A 17688-nucleotide genomic window follows, 5' to 3' on the forward strand; every position below is an offset into this window, starting at 1 on the left:
TACACGTGTACATGTGTACACACATGTACACGTGTACATGTGTACACACATGTACACGTGTACATGTGTACACACATATGTACATGTGTACACACATATGTACATGTGTACACACATGTGTACATGTGTACACACATGTGTACATGTGTACACACATGTACATGTGTACAAACATGTGTACATGTGTACACACATGTGTACATGTGTACACACATGTGTACATGTGTACACACATGTGTACATGTGTACACACATGTGTACATGTGTACACACATGTGTACATGTGTACACACATGTACACACGTGTACATGTGTACACACATGTACACACGTGTACATGTGTACACACACATGTACACACGTGTACATGTGTACACACATGTACACACGTGTACATGTGTACACACACATGTACACACGTGTACATGTGTACACACACATGTACACACGTGTACATATGTGTACACACACATGTACACACGTGTACATATGTGTACACACACATGTACACACGTGTACATATGTGTACACACACATGTACACACGTGTACATATGTGTACACACACATGTACACACGTGTACATGTGTACACACATATGTACACGTGTACATGTGTACACACATATGTACACTTGTACATGTGTACACACATATGTACACTTGTACATGTGTACACACATATGTACACTTGTACATGTGTACACACATATGTACACATGTACATGTGTACACACATATGTACACATGTACATGTACATATGTACACACATGTACATATGTACACACATGTACATATGTACACACATGTACATATGTACACACATGTACATATGTTCACACATGTACATATGTACACACATGTACATATGTACACACATGTACATATGTACACACATGTACATATGTACACACATGTACATATGTACACACATGTACATATGTACACACATGTACATATGTACACACATGTACATATGTACACACATGTACACATGTGTACACACATGTACACATGTGTACACACATGTACACATGTGTACACACATGTACACATGTGTACACACATGTACACATGTGTACACACATGTACACATGTGTACACACATGTATACATGTACATTTGTGTACACACATGTACACATGTACATGTGTGTACACATATGTACACGTGTACATATGTGTACACGTGTACATATGTGTACACATATGTACACGTGTACATATGTGTACACATATGTACACGTGTACATATGTGTACACACATGTACACATGTACATGTGTACAAACACATGTACACATGTACATGTGTACAAACACATGTACACATGTACATGTGTACACACATGTATATATGTGTACACACATGTACATGTGTACGTGTGTGTACATATGTACATGTGTGTACATATGTACATGTGTGTACATATGTACATGTGTGTACATATGTACATGTGTGTACATATGTACATATGTACATGTGTGTACATATATACGTGTGTACATATGTGTTCACACATATGTACATGTGTGTACATATATACGTGTGTACATATGTGTTCACACATATGTACATGTGTACATATGTGTTCACACATATGTACACATGTACATGTGTTCACACATGTACATGTGTACATATGTGTTCACACATATGTACACATGTACATGTGTTCACACATGTACACGTGTACATGTGTTCAAACATGTACATGTGTACATGTGTGTACACATATGTACATGTGTGTACACATATGTACATGTGTGTACACATATGTACATGTGTGTACACATATGTACATGTGTGTACACATATGTACATGTGTACATATGTGTGTACACATATGTACATGTGTGTACACATATGTACATGTGTGTACACATATGTACATGTGTACATATGTGTGTACACATATGTACATGTGTACATATGTGTGTACACATATGTACATGTGTACATATGTGTGTACACATATGTACATGTGTACATATGTATGTACAGATGTACATGTGTACACACGTACCCAGAAAAGTAAAAGAATCAAACTGGTATAAAAAGCACTTTAACAGTGATAGACATCCCATTCATTTGAACTAGGAAGGCTGCAGTTCATGATCATGTTTTAGTGTGTGTTTGGATGTCAATCACAATTAATTGCTGCCAATATTTTAACTAAATTCTGCAAATATGCGGGGGTCCACTCAATAAGCTTTACTGGCAAGTTCAACATGGATTTTGTTTTTTTCAACTCCCTTCCACGTTCACATGAAGTGCCATCATCGTATTTCTAATCATGTTCTGCCAAATAGTAAACAATGTACAACAAAAATTCATACTTTTTTGTTGTTGAAAACTTGCCTTATTCCACTTGCATTTGTCATACAAAATGTTATGTTCAGGATTCATTGACATTTAGTGCTGTCGGTTTAAATTAAAATGTTTACATTCAACTATAAAGCCACTTCTATTCATTAAGTTTGAATACTTTGTAATAATTGTGCTTCAAAACAGATTCCTAAGTTGTTTACTTACCTTCGGCAGTTCGGAAGACAGTTGGTAGGGGCCACTTTATGTCGCGTTCTCGAGTCGGCCTTAGGCCGCTTGCTCAGTCGTCGACCGGCGACACCGGGGATCGATCCCACGTCTCTCCGGCCGCAGGCGAGGGTGGCCCAGTGGATAAGTCATCAGTCTCCCACCTCTGTGGTCCTGGGTTCAAATCCAAGTGTCTGCAAAGATTTTCCAAATATTATTCAGGTAAAAAAAAAAAGCCTTACTATACAGTGTCGTTTTTGGAGAAAAAAAGCCTTACTATACTATGTCGTTTTTGGAGAGAAAAAAAGCCTTACTATACTATGTCGTTTTTGGAGGGGAAAAAAAGCCTTACTATACTATGTCGTTTTTGGAGAGAAAAAAGCCTTACTATACTATGTCGTTTTTGGAGACAAAAAGCCTCACTATACTATGTCGTTTTTGGAGAGAAAAAAAGCCTTACCATACTATGTCGTTTTTGGAGAAAAAAAAGCCTTACTATACTATGTCGTTTTTGGAGAAAAAAAGCCTTACTATACTATGTCGTTTTTGGAGAGAGAAAAAGCCTTACTATACTATGTCGTTTTTGGAGGAAAAAAAGCCTTACTATACTATGTCGTTTTTGGAGAAAAGAAGCCTTACTATACTATGTCGTTTTTGGAGAAAAAAAGCCTTACTATACTATGTCGTTTTTCTAGAAAAAAAAAGCCTTACTATACTATGTCGTTTTTGGAGAAAAAAAAGCCTTACTATATACTATGTCGTTTTTGGAGAAAAAAAGCCTTACTATACTATGTCGTTTTTCTAGAAAAAAAAGCCTTACTATACTATGTCGTTTTTGGAGAAAAAAAAGCCTTACTATACTATGTCGTTTTTGGAGAAAAAAAAGCCTTACTATACTATGTCGTTTTTGGAGAAAAAAAGCCTTACTATACTATGTCGTTTTTGGAGAAAAAAAGGCATACTATACTATGTCGTTTTTGGAGAAAAAAAGCCTTACTATACTATGTCGTTTTTGGAGAGAAAAAAAGCCTTACTATACTATGTCGTTTTTGGAGGGGAAAAAAAGCCTTACTATACTATGTCGTTTTTGGAGAGAAAAAAGCCTTACTATACTATGTCGTTTTTGGAGGGGAAAAAAAGCCTTACTATACTATGTCGTTTTTGGAGAGAAAAAAGCCTTACTATACTATGTCGTTTTTGGAGACAAAAAGCCTCACTATACTATGTCGTTTTTGGAGAGAAAAAAAGCCTTACTATACTATGTCGTTTTTGGAGAAAAAAAAGCCTTACTATACTATGTCGTTTTTGGAGAGAAAAAAAGCCTTACTATACTATGTCGTTTTTGGAGAAAAAAAGCCTTACTATACTATGTCGTTTTTGGAGGGAAAAAAGCCTTACTATACTATGTCGTTTTTGGAGAAAAAAAGGCATACTATACTATGTCGTTTTTGGAGAAAAAAAGCCTTACTATACTATGTCGTTTTTGGAGGGGAAAAAAAGCCTTACTATACTATGTCGTTTTTGGAGAGAAAAAAAGCCTTACTATACTATGTCCTTTTTGGAGAGAAAAAAAGCCTTACTATACTATGTCGTTTTTGGAGGGGGAAAAAAGCCTTACTATACTATGTCGTTTTTGGAGAGAAAAAAGCCTTACTATACTATGTCGTTTTTGGAGAAAAAAAAGCCTTACTATACTATGTCGTTTTTGGAGAGAAAAAAAGCCTTACTATACTATGTCGTTTTTGGAGAGAAAAAAAGCCTCACTATACTATGTCGTTTTTGGAGACAAAAAGCCTCACTATACTATGTCGTTTTTGGAGAGAAAAAAAGCCTTACTATACTATGTCGTTTTTGGAGAAAAAAAAGCCTTACTATACTATGTCGTTTTTGGAGGAAAAAAAGCCTTACTATACTATGTCGTTTTTGGAGAAAAAAAGGCATACTATACTATGTCGTTTTTGGAGAAAAAAAGCCTTACTATACTATGTCGTTTTTGGAGGAAAAAAAGCCTTACTATACTATGTCGTTTTTGGAGAAAAAAAGCCTTACTATACTATGTCGTTTTTGGAGAAAAAAAAAAGCCTTACTATACTATGTCGTCTTTGGAGAAAAAAAGCCTTACTATACTATGTCGTTTTTGGAGGAAAAAAAGCCTTACTATACTATGTCGTTTTTGGAGAAAAAAAGCCTTACTATACTATGTCGTTTTTGGAGAAAAAAAAAAGCCTTACTATACTATGTCGTTTTTGGAGAGAAAAAAAGCCTTACTATACTATGTCGTTTTTGGAGACAAAAAGCCTCACTATACTATGTCGTTTTTGGAGAGAAAAAAAGCCTTACTATACTATGTCGTTTTTGGAGAAAAAAAAGCCTTACTATACTATGTCGTTTTTGGAGGAAAAAAAGCCTTACTATACTATGTCGTTTTTGGAGAAAAAAAGGCATACTATACTATGTCGTTTTTGGAGAAAAAAAGCCTTACTATACTATGTCGTTTTTGGAGAAAAAAAGCCTTACTATACTATGTCGTTTTTGGAGAAAAAAAAAGCCTTACTATACTATGTCGTTTTTGGAGAGAAAAAAGCCTTACTATACTATGTCGTTTTTGGAGAGAAAAAAAGCCTTACTATACTATGTCGTTTTTGGAGGGGAAAAAAAGCCTTACTATACTATGTCGTTTTTGGAGAGAAAAAAGCCTTACTATACTGTCGTTTTTGGAGAAAAAAAAGCCTTACTATACTATGTCGTTTTTGGAGAGAAAAAAAGCCTTACTATACTATGTCGTTTTTGGAGACAAAAAGCCTCACTATACTATGTCGTTTTTGGAGGAAAAAAAGCCTTACTATACTATGTCGTTTTTGGAGAGAAAAAAAAAGCCTTACTTTACTATGTCGTTTTTGGAGAAAAAAAGCCTTACTATACTATGTCGTTTTTGGAGAAAAAAAAAGCCTTACTATACTATGTCGTTTTTGGAGGAAAAAAAGCCTTACTATACTATGTCGTTTTTGGAGAAAAAAAGCCTTACTATACTATGTCGTTTTTGGAGAAAAAAAAAAGCCTTACTATACTATGTCGTCTTTGGAGAAAAAAAGCCTTACTATACTATGTCGTTTTTGGAGGAAAAAAAGCCTTACTATACTATGTCGTTTTTGGAGAAAAAAAGCCTTACTATACTATGTCGTTTTTGGAGAAAAAAAAAAAGCCTTACTATACTATGTCGTCTTTGGAGAAAAAAAGCCTTACTATACTATGTCGTTTTTGGAGGAAAAAAAGCCTTACTATACTATGTCGTTTTTGGAGAGAAAAAAAAAGCCTTACTTTACTATGTCGTTTTTGGAGAAAAAAAGCCTTACTATACTATGTCGTTTTTGAAGAAAAAAAGCCTTACTATACTATGTCGTTTTTGGAGAGAAAAAGAGCCTTACTATACTATGTCGTTTTTGGAGAGAAAAAAAGCCTTACTATACTATGTCGTTTTTGGAGAGAAAAAAAGCCTTACTATACTGTGTCGTTTTTGGAGGAAAAAAAGCCTTACTATACTATGTCGTTTTTGGAGAAAAAAAAGCCTTACTATACTATGTCGTTTTGGAGAAAAAAAGCCTTACTATACTATGTCGTTTTTGGAGAAAAAAAGCCTTACTATACTATGTCGTTTTTGGAGAAAAAAAGCCTTACTATACTATGTCGTTTTTGAAGAAAAAAAGCCTTACTATACTATGTCGTTTTTGGAGAGAAAAAAAGCCTTACTATACTATGTCGTCTTTGGAGAAAAAAAAAGCATTGCTATACTATGTCGTTTTTGGAGAGAAAAAAAGCCTTACTATACTGTGTCGTTTTTGGAGAAAAAAAAGCCTTACTATACTATGTCGTTTTTGGAGGAAAAAAAGCCTTACTATACTATGTTGTATTTGGAGAGAAAAAGCCTTACTATACTATGTCGTTTTTGGAGGGGAAAAAAAGCCTTACTATACTATGTCGTTTTTGGAGAGAAAAAAGCCTTACTATACTATGTCGTTTTTGGAGAAAAAAAAAGCCTTACTTTACTATGTCGTTTTTGGAGAAAAAAAGCCTTACTATACTATGTCGTTTTTGAAGAAGAAAGCCTTACTATACTATGTCGTTTTTGGAGAAAAAAAAGCCTTACTATACTATGTCGTTTTTGGAGAAAAAAAGCTTTACTATACTATGTCGTTTTTGGAGAAAAGAAGCCTTACTATACTATGTCGTTTTTGGAGAAAAAAAGCCTTACTATACGATGTCGTTTTTGGAGAAAAAAAGGGTTTGTGTTTTTTTTTCCTCTTTCATTCACCTGAATAATAGTGGGGAAATATTTGCATGCACTGGGATTTGAACCCAGGACCACAGAGGTGAGAGACTGATGACTTAACCATTGAGCCACCACCTTCTGAGAATATTTGTTAGTACTTGTACTTTTACCTCTTTCATTCACCAGAATAATATTGGCAAAATCTTTGCATGCATTGGGATTCGAACCCAGGACCACAGAGGTGAGAGACTGATGACTTAACCATTGAGCCACCACCTTCTGAGAATATTTGTTAGTACTTGTACTTTTACCTCTTATATTCACCAGAATAATATTGGGAAAATCTTTGCATGCTTTGGGATTCGAACCCAGAACCACAGAGGTGAGAGACTGTTGACTTAACCATTGAGCCACCACCCTCTGAGAATATTTGCTAGTACTTATACTTTTACCTCTTTCATTCACCAGAATATTGGGAAAATCTTTGCATGCATTGGGATTCGAACCCAGAACCACAGAGGTGAGAGACTGATGACTTAACCATTGAGCCACCACCCTCTGAGTATATTTGGTAGTACTTGTACTTTTACCTCTTTCATTCACCAGAATAATATTGGGAAAATCTTTGCATGCATTGGGATTCGAACCCAGGACCACAGAGGTGAGAGACTGATGACTTAACCATTGAGCCACCACCCTCTGAGAATATTTGGTAGTACTTGTACTTTTACCTCTTTCATTCACCAGAATAATATTGGGAAAATCTTTGCATGTATTGGGATTCGAACCCAGGACCACAGAGGTGAGTGACTGATGACTTAACCATTGAGCCACCACCTTCTGAGAATACTTGGCAGTACTTATACTTTTACCTCTTTCATTCACCAGAATAATATTGGGAAAATCTTTGAATGCATTGGGATTCGAACCCAGGACCACAGAGGTGAGCGACTGATGACTTAACCATTGAGCCACCACCCTCTGAGAATATTTGGTAGTACTTGTACTTTTACCTCTTTCATTCACCAAAATAATATTGGGAAAATCTTTGCATGAATTGGGATTCGAACCCAGAACCACAGAGGTGAGAGACTGATGACTTAACCATTGAGCCACCACCTTCTGAGAATATTTGTTAGTACTTGTACTTTTACCTCTTTCATTCACCAGAATAATATTGACAAAATCTTTGCATGCATTGGGATTCGAACCCAGGAACACAGAGGTGAGAGACTGATGACTTAACCATTGAGCCACCACCACCCTCTGAGTATATTTGGTAGTACTTGTACTTTTACCTCTTTCATTCACCAGAATAATATTGGGAAAATCTTTGCATGCATTGGGATTCAAACCCAGAACCACAGAGGTGAGGGACTGGTGACTTAACCATTGATCCACCACCCTCTGAGAATATTTGGTAGTACTTGTACTTTTACCTCTTTCATTCACCAAAATAATATTGGGAAAATCTTTGCATGAATTGGGATTCGAACCCAGAACCACAGAGGTGAGAGACTGATGACTTAACCATTGATCCACCACCCTCTGAGAATATTTGCTAGTACTTATACTTTTGCCTATTTCATTCACCAGAATAATATTGGCAAAATCTTTGCATGCATTGGGATTCGAACCCAGGAACACAGAGGTGAGAGACTGATGACTTAACCATTGAGCCACCACCCTCTGAGAATATTTGGTAGTACTTGTACTTTTACCTACTTTGCAGAAATTCATTTATCGCGGGTGGTCCCGGTCCCCATTAACCGCGATGACCGAGGGAACACTGTACTTTTCTGCTTTGTGACTGTGAAAAATCTGTTTACTGAAGTGCCCAATCCAAATAAACGAGAGAAGAAACTACTTTGTTTGCCAATATTAGGTCTAACCTTACGATAAACGCCTTGCAGTTCAAATTGATTGGACATTTAGTGTCATCAATGGCAAGTAAAGAATTAAAAGTCACTCACTTCTGCTATCCATGGTGCTGAAATCCCATTCTCCCATGTACTGCCATCCTTGTCCAGCAGAGATCAGAAGTGTTCCGTCGATTCTTTTGGGGAAACTGGCCTTCACCCTACATAGCAATAACAGAAAATAGTCACTAGGTATCACTGTTTTTTTCGAAATTTCAGCCAACTTACTCTATTTCTGCTAGTGGTGACTCACGCACTTGGTGTTTTTGTGTCACAATTCTGGTAAAAAAATCCAATTGTCCCAATCTGATATTTACTGTTCATCGTATATTAATGCAAAATGTCAGTTTGAAGTAATTGACCATCCACGTCATTGCTCGTCGTCGGATTGAGCCTTTCCTGCCTGGTAACATCACTGTCCCTCTGGTCTCCATGGCAACAACGCACCCCATCACACACATTCCCATTGATTCGAAATGTGTACGTATGTGTGTGTTGTGTGTGTCTTTTCTCCCCCCTCTCGGTGAGCCTGACCCACGCCTACACGTCCCCCTGCAGCCGCCCCCTTAGGCTGCAGAGCCCTTGGGGTGAACTTGAAGGGCGCCAACGCACTTCAGTCAGAATACCTGCACTGAATGCAAAATGTGCCAATTAGCCACCGCCGTGCAAGCGCCATCCTAATTGGCTGTGGCACTAAACGGGATGATGTCATGCCAGTGAAACGTGCATGTTGAATATGCTTTGATGGGGCGGGGTGCTAAGGGGTCTTTTCGGTATGGGGGGAAAATAAAATGTCAATTTAGAGTATCCAATCAGCCAAATATGCACTTCTTTGGAATGTGGGAGGGAACCAGAGTACCTGGATTTGAACCTAGTATCCCAGAGCTGTGAGGCTGACGCACTAACCACTCAACCATGGGGTTGAAATGATATTAGTAAATGAAAATATGACTGTTTTGGACGTCTTGTAGCGTCAATGTAACAGAAATGGGAGGATTTACTGGCCACTAAGTTTAAAACTTGCATGAAGGTCAAAATGCGAGGAATGAAAAATTCATGGCAATTCCCTTATTTGCCAGGGGATGGAAATGTTTTGAAATGAGCGCGAGTTGAAAGTCGGTCGGCATCACGCACACCCGCGTGCACGCATCGGGGGCCCGTTGGCGAGCTCCAGAGGCGCGTGGAGATGAGAGGAGCGTTCAAACGCGGCCCGCCGGTTTTAACCCGCCGTCCGCCTCCGCTCGTGTCGGTGCTGCGGGCGCTTTCTGGTCCACCCGCCTCGCATCCGTTCTGATCAAAACAAATGCGGCCCACTGAGACTTTGGACACAGCCAATCAGGCGACTTTGCATCGTGGCTGGCTTGTTCAATATTTGCCAATCTCATTTACGTTTTGGATTACTTAGAAAATCACATTTTATTGCAATTTTTTTCTTTAGATCTCTAGAATTTTTTTTTTTAAATGTGTCAGCCTCACAGTTGTGGGCTCCTGGGTTCGATTCTAGGTCAGTCCACAAGTTTGCATATTCTCCCTGGGCTTGTGTGGGTTTTCTCTGGGTACTCCAATTTCCTCCCACATTCCAAAAATATGTATAGGTATATAATTTTACCTTAGCCATGCGCGCGGCCGTCAATGGTTGTCCTTTGTCTTCTCGTGCCCCGGGATTGGCTGGCCACCAATTCAGGATGTCTGCCGCGTGCCCGAAGTCTGGCTCAAGCACCCCCGGTGACCCTAGGGAAGATAAGCAGTTCAGAGAATGAGTATTTGAGAAAAATTGAAAAAGTGGGAACAGTAAAAAAGAGAAAATATAAACAAATCCTGCAATTTTTTAAACAATATTCACAGAGTTGACTAAAAAAATAGAGACACTTTCTGATATTCAATGGTACATCACTGCCATCTTCTGAAAGTTGTGCAAAATAAAATAAAATGCAATGACAACTCTGGTTGTAAATGGCATTAACGCCCCCCTCCCCCCCCATTCAACCCCCCCTCTCAAATATCAAGGTGCACGTGCCATGTTTATCCACAGTTTTCCTCCCCCTAGTTCCGACGCAAACGCAGCATGAAACGGCGTGGCAATAAGCGTGCCGGCAGGCTCCGTGTCTTAACTCGTGAATTATTCATGGCGCACTATTTTGCAGCCGCAGCTAAAATTAGGAAGCGCGGCATTTTGTCTATAATTAGAAGGCAGATGGAAAGCGCTCATTTATTATTCGGGGGGTAGGGGGGTGGGGAGTTGCGTTTGTGAGATATGACCTCTGGCATCCGTCTTCAAGGTCAGACCGGGGCGCCTCCGTCAAGAGTGCCTGGGAGGGAAATTAAACGCTGAATCAATTGCGCGCCACTGGATTGCCAAATGCGCCGCCACCGCGCGTGAATGTGTGTGTGTGTGACGTGAAAATGCGAGCAGGAGTGCGCATGTGCAATTTCACAAGATTTTCATGATTAGAAAAGCTGGAAAGGAAAGGAACGCCAACCAATCAAAAAAAAAAAAACAACAGTATAGTAAGGCTTTGCTCTTTAAAAAACGACAGTATAGTATGTTATTTTTTTTAATTACATAGTATAGTATGGCTCTTTATGTGGCCCTTAGAATGAAAGGTCATCCTATCTTATTTTTAGTCGACATAAGTAAATAAACAGACTGCAAAGCATGCATTTTAGTTATTGGATTCTATTGACATTGCTTGGGAATGGAATGGCTGACCACACCTCCCTCCCAGTTCAAACGAAATAAAGGTCTAACCCCGCCAAAGGTGCTGAAGCCCCCCGTCGCCATTCCATCTTCAGGCAACCCCCCCAACCAACCTCTGCTGTCACCCCATACACCTCCACCGAGCTAATTCCATTATACATTCCCGACTGGAAGGAAGAGGAGCTGTCTTCTAATTGCTTTCTTATCCCCCGAGTCCCCATCACTCTCGCCTACCACCACACTTCCGTGGGCCCGCCCCTCGCCCTTCGTGCAATCGCAATACGGCGGCGAGTGGGCTTGGGGAGGGATACGCGGGAATAGGGGAGAAAGTGGAAGGAAAAGGGGTGAGGGAAAAAAAGGGAGAGAAAGTGGGGGTAAAGAGAATTTTGTAAGTGTTTGTGTGAGAGAGAAATATGAGAGAGGTGGGTTGGAAAAGTGGAAAAAGGGAGAAATAGAGAGGAGGAAAAGGAAGGAACGCTAGAGGGGGGAGGCAAAGGGAGGTAAAGCGACAGTGCAAAAGGGACTGAAAGATGCAGGCCAACAGGAGTACCCATGAGAGAGAGTGTGTGTGTGTGTGAGAGAGAGTGAGAAGAGAGAGCAACAGACGGAGAGGGCTTGAGAGAGTCAGGGATGAGGAAAGGGCAGAAAAATGTTGTTAAATAGTCAAAAGGGGAGACTAGAGTGGTGGAGAGACTGAAAAGCAAGGCAGAAAGGGAGAGCAGATACGGGTTGGAGGGTGAGAGAGCAAGTGTGTGTGTGAGGGGGAGAGAGTGAGAGAGCGTGAGTTAGAGAGAGAGAGAGAGAGCGTGGGGCTTGTTGTGTCTGTAGCGTTTCCATTTGTCAGTCAGTCTCAGCCATCAAGGCGAACGGAGCCTCCGCCGGCCGCTCGACGCGACGCCCGTCTCAGCTCATCGCAACCTCGGCAGAGGAGGTCGAGCGCGGGCAAGCAGCACCGGGAGCAGCTGGGGGGGAAAGGACGGACCACCGCCGTCACAGGTAATGCTTCTTCCTCATTTCCTTCCCTTCCTTCCTACTCTCTGTTTTTTGGGGAGAACAACGTTGCACCGAAAGGATGTGCAACTTTGGTGTTTGACTTGCTAGATAGAACATCAGCATCCTTCTGGTGTGTGATGCCTATTACATAAGGACACACACACAGTGTGTGTGTTGTCAAAATGACTTTTTTGGTGGGTTTTTGGGTGATTTTTGTCATAGCTTGTCATTCATGCTGCTTATCTTGGACGCATGTGCCATTAAAGGGAAGACTGCAGTGTCACTGCTCACTTGAACGGATGCTCGCTTGCCCCGAGGACATTCAGAAGAGAGGGAGGCGTGTGTGTGTGTGTATATGTGAGAGTTTGTGTGAGAGTGTGTGTGTTGAAAGATGATGACAGGTGCAGGGTCCGAGTGATGGATTATGACGTCATCCCACTTCATCATGTTTTGCAGAGTTTAATCGCTGATTGGACGTTTTCACTTTGCTGTATGTATGAGAACATTCTCTCAGAAGTTTTTGTGCTTTATCACAGTGGCTTTCCCGCATGATGCAACACAATGAAAGAAGGGTGGATTAGCATAAATGTTTTGGAATGACAGACGCAGGTTGGGTTTTTAGATAGGAGGAAAAAAAACTCAAATTAACTAAATTCACCGTCATTACTGCGGCTGGCGTTTACGAGAACCGCGCCATAAGCTGGACTAATTGCCCCGGAGGCTCATGGTATTTACGATTGTGGGGGTTTATTAGAGAGGAGAATGTCGCTCATTAAAGAGGAAAAAAAGCGTGGACACTATAGCGGAGCTGCTGGACTATCGCCGACGCTAATGAATGAGGCTACAGCTAGAACGGTAAAGGATGTCCAATGCATTTGAAATGGGGGGATTGGCAGTGATTCTGTTAGCGGAGTATGAAAAAGGTCATTTGAGAGGGTTGGGGCAGGGTAATATTTTCTAAATTTAAATTGTTGGCTGGCATTGACAGCTACAGGCATCTAATTTATTTGAAATGGGAGGGGCTGGCAACAAATGATCAAGTGTGCCAAACATGGCAGTGTGGAAAGTTAATTTGAGTGGCGAGTTTGATCGTGTAACATTAAAACTTGCAAGGCAAGGCACCTCGGTAGAGGTTGTTTATGACAAAATTCTAAATTTCCATAGAATTTTTTTTACAATTTATGTTACTGTCGGTCATTGGTAGCATTAGATGTCAAATTGCATATAAGCTGGGGGGGATGGCAGCAATCAAATTCGTATTTTTGGCTGTAGTGTAAAAATGTTAAGTATTTGTAGAGTAAGGACAAGTGAATAAATAGACATTTTGAATCATTTTAAAACTAATAATACTTCAAAATATGCCATAGAATAGTAAACATCATTCATTTTCTGAATAAAGACATTTTGAATCGTTTAGAAAATTTAAAATACTTCAAAATATGCAGTAAAATAGTAAATATCATTGATTTTCTGAATAGACATTTTGAATCCTTTTGAAAATTTAAAATACTTCAAAATATGCAGTAAAATAATAAATATAATTGATTTTCAGAATAAATACACTTTGAATCATTTTGAAAATTCAAAATACTTCAAAATATGCCATAAAATAGTGAACATCCTTCATATTCAGAACCACTTATCCTCACAAAGGTCATAGTGGGGTGCTGGAGCCAATCCCAACTAACTATATCTACTAAAATTTGAATAAATGAAAAAAATAACCGTGTGCAATCATGTCATAAGCCTGAAAAATATTATAATAATAATAATATTAGCACGTGAAAAGGAGATAAGGAGCTGTTCCCAAATATAGCTAGCTTATTTTTTGACGCACTCCATCCTCGGGATGCAAAAGGTTTAGCCGTGAATGTCGAGGGTGACGGAGCCAAAGAGAGAGAGAGGAGGATTGTGAGCAGAAGCTCATTTGTATGCCGCTTCCAGCGTGGCGCTTGTTTGATTGGAGGTGCTTAGTGCTGGATGGGAGGACGCCGCAAAGTGGCCCAAGCCAAATTAATATCCTCGCCGTAATTCCGCCGCCTTCCAGGTAGTCCTCATTTTGCCGGGGACAAAGTCGAGTCTACCGTAATCGATTTGCGTCCAATTGGAGTAGGCTTTTTTATTTTTTTGGCCTTTTTTTTTTGGTTGTGCTTATCCTTCCTTGCAAGGCATGCTGGGAATTACAACGCTTAAGAATGGAGCCGCTAATAGATGCGGAAAGAGAAAAAGTGGTATCCAGCGGTGTTTAGGGCCATCTTGGCTTAATGAGGAATTTCTGATCAAATGTGTCTCATTAGGGTTTAATGAACAAGATGAGGCGGAGGAACGGGACTTGGTGGGCCACAACAAGGGGGCTTGGGCAAAGATGTAACTGGGACTTTCTTTTAAACTTGGCTTGGGTTTTTTGGGGGGGTCTAAGCATTTGTTTGTGTTCATTTTGGCTAACTGGGGGATTTGTCGGGGAGGAAATATTTGTCATCGATAGGGTAATCCATTGTGTCAAAGTGGTAGCCCGGGGGCCAAATCTGGCCCACTGCATCATTTTGTGTGGCCCGGGAAAGTATATCATGACTTTCTGTTTTAGAATGTTTCTGTTTTAAAATGAAGAGTATAGTAATAGTATATTATATTTCCTGATTTTCCCCCTTTTAAATCAATAACTGTCATTTTTTAAACCATTTATCTGTTTTTAGTTCTAGACTAGAATGTAAATATAGTGATTTTAAGATGTCATTTTTTAGTTTAATCAAGAACTGGGTTCATATTCAAGACTATTTTTTCAGTTTATCTAATAAACAACATTATCTTAATTGCAAATTCCAGAAAGCATTTTCTTAAAAGTCAAATCAGCACTATTTACTCGTATGTTATGAGTTTAACGATTTTGCATTGGAGCCAAAATTATGCCCAGGTGAATGTTTAACTGTCAATATTATCTAAATAGGTAAGACAACACATTGCTGTCATAATATTCGAAAAATAATTAGATTAAAGTAGCAGTTATTTTCTGACTATCTAATTCCGTCAATATATATTGGAAGTCTATTAATGATGGCTTGTTACGTAATCGTATCGAGTGGTGCTGTTGCTAGGCTGTGTGAGTACTGGAGAAACGTGCGCGTAGTTTTCTTTTATTTTTTTTTCAACTGCCTCCGCGCATTGCACGCAAAGCGCTCGCCACCTGTGAATTAGCTTCCATAGCAACGGTGCTGCATGGCCAGCATGGAAAGGAAATGAATGGAGGGCAGAAAAAGGGGCCGGAAATTCAGTACTATAAGGGCACACCTGACTGTAGCGTATCAAGCCATATTGTAAATTGTTCCATTCAGAAAATGTTGCAATTAAACTGCAATATCGCATAGTTACATAGAAGAGTTTTACATTTGGATTGTTCAAATATCTCACTTTTCTGTTCCCAGCCAGTCTTAAGCAACACAAAGCTTAATGTTATGAAGTAGATCAAAACAATTGCATAGTTAAAATAAATACATTTTACTTGACCTTGACTTAGCTCCGACTTTCTATGCTAATCCAACCATAGTAGCTTGGTGGATATCCTTGAAATTGGTTAAAACTTGTTCTTCAGTAAACATTCTTTGCTAATATTGGCCAAGAAATATGCTAGAATATCGTCTTATAAATTATAAAGCATCTATAGTTATCTTTAAATCATTCTTCTCTAATGGCACTTAGGGTCTTTCTTGAAAACAACTCGGCATCCATTAGTAAACTATCAATTTTATCATCATTTTAAGTACAAAATATCTAAAAATTAATATCTTGACTGCAATTGGCTGGCAACCAATTCAGTACCCCACCTACTGTCTATAGTTATAGCTATAAGGCTAGTCTCCAGCACCCCCCATGACACTCATGAGCATCTAAAGATGAATGAATGAATAAATATCCTGTAAACAACATGCCTTTCCACACGAGTATGTCAAAACAAAGCCATAGGTTTAAATTAAAAAAAATGCTCTCAATATTGTTGAACACTAGTTGGTAAAGACTTTGAAGGCGCCCAAAGTGATAACATCACCATGACGCTTCGGGCGGTTAAAAACCCATAAATTAGCTACTTCCATTTTGAAAGCGTGGCGACTGATATTCCAAAAAAAAAAAATAGGCGATATTTTCCGGAAGCACTTGATTTGATCGCCAGCCATGCTTTCTTCCATCTCTCCCGTTTTTTTGCTTTATTTTGGTTCACTAGGCTGACCTATATAAACATGTCAGGCCTGCATACACACACAAATGCCTATAAACACACACACACACACACACACATTGGGCGCAAAGTGAACGTCGGCGCACCACACGCTGAGTTCTGCTGAATTAACCAAAGCCTCGACGACGCAGGGAAGCAAACGCATAAACAAGCGGCGAAAAAGGCGGCGGCATTGGCGGTACGATGCAAAAAGCGCCAAGGTGCGTTCTCGCATGGGCTGTCGTAGCCACGCGGGTAATTGCTAGACTGTTCGCCTGCCCGGAAAACAAGGCGGGGGGTGCGGACAGACGGGCCGGGATGCTAATGACCTCTCTGATGTCTATCGGCTGAGCCAACGTAGAAATTCGCACCTGAGGCCTCCGAGAGGATAAGCTTCATTTTTTTAATCCAATTCCAATTTCCTATCATCAATTATGGAGCTTGTAGGCTAGTTTTTTGCTTTTTTAAATGTATTTTTTTAATGTTTTTTTTCGGGGCATGCGCATTTCAGGTCAAGTTGCAGCAATTCCCCCCTCGACGCTCAATCTGGAATTTTCATGCGTACGCAGTCTTCGCCCACGTTGGCCCGTTAATCCGCGATGACTAAAACACGCTGGCATCCACTCTGGCGTAAACATCACCTGCTACTCTGAGCCAATGCAGAACAAGTGTGTGTGTGTGTGTGTCGATGGTATGAACGGACAGATTCCAAAAATATTGTTTTAAGTCGAGAAAGATGTTTAATGGTTGCGACGTTTTTAACTTTTAATATTTAAAATTAACTGGAATTAAATTTAGGAAAGTAATTAGCAATCTTGCATAGTGTCAAAGTTCAAGTTTAAAAGACAAATTCTATTTATAGGAAGTTTTATCCGTATTTATTTTTGCCGTATTTGAATTTCTTGTTTAAATTCTCCATTTTAGGGTGTAGTTGCCTTTCGCCCGCAGTCAGCTGGTATAAGCTCCAGCACCCCCAACCTTGGCAAAGATAAGCAGTGTTGAAATTGAATGATTGGCTGTTTATATTATTTTCTAATGTTAGTTGCAATTTTAGTGTTGTTAGGTTTGTGTT

At 39.5% G+C, this 17688-nt stretch overlaps 1 protein-coding gene and 1 long non-coding RNA gene across 2 annotated transcripts in view; one reads left to right on the forward strand and one right to left on the reverse strand.

The window, feature by feature from the left end:
* Positions 1-2597: 2597 nt before the first annotated feature.
* LOC144209053 (uncharacterized) overlaps positions 2598-17688 on the reverse strand; it is a 50712-nt gene continuing 35621 nt past the window's right edge. The window contains exons 5-7 of the long non-coding RNA XR_013328963.1: positions 10328-10449; positions 8773-8879; positions 2598-2726 (exon numbers count right to left, since the gene is read on the reverse strand). This is a non-coding gene — a long non-coding RNA (uncharacterized LOC144209053). The remainder of the gene's footprint in view (positions 2727-8772; positions 8880-10327; positions 10450-17688) is intronic.
* rai1 (retinoic acid induced 1) overlaps positions 12219-17688 on the forward strand; it is a 40890-nt gene continuing 35420 nt past the window's right edge. The window contains exon 1 of the mRNA XM_077735219.1: positions 12219-12412. The gene's annotated coding sequence lies outside the window, so the exon portion shown is untranslated. The remainder of the gene's footprint in view (positions 12413-17688) is intronic.

The sequence above is a fragment of the Stigmatopora nigra genome, chromosome 15, assembly GCF_051989575.1.
Source record: "Stigmatopora nigra isolate UIUO_SnigA chromosome 15, RoL_Snig_1.1, whole genome shotgun sequence".
In the NCBI taxonomy this organism is placed as follows: domain Eukaryota; kingdom Metazoa; phylum Chordata; class Actinopteri; order Syngnathiformes; family Syngnathidae; genus Stigmatopora; species Stigmatopora nigra.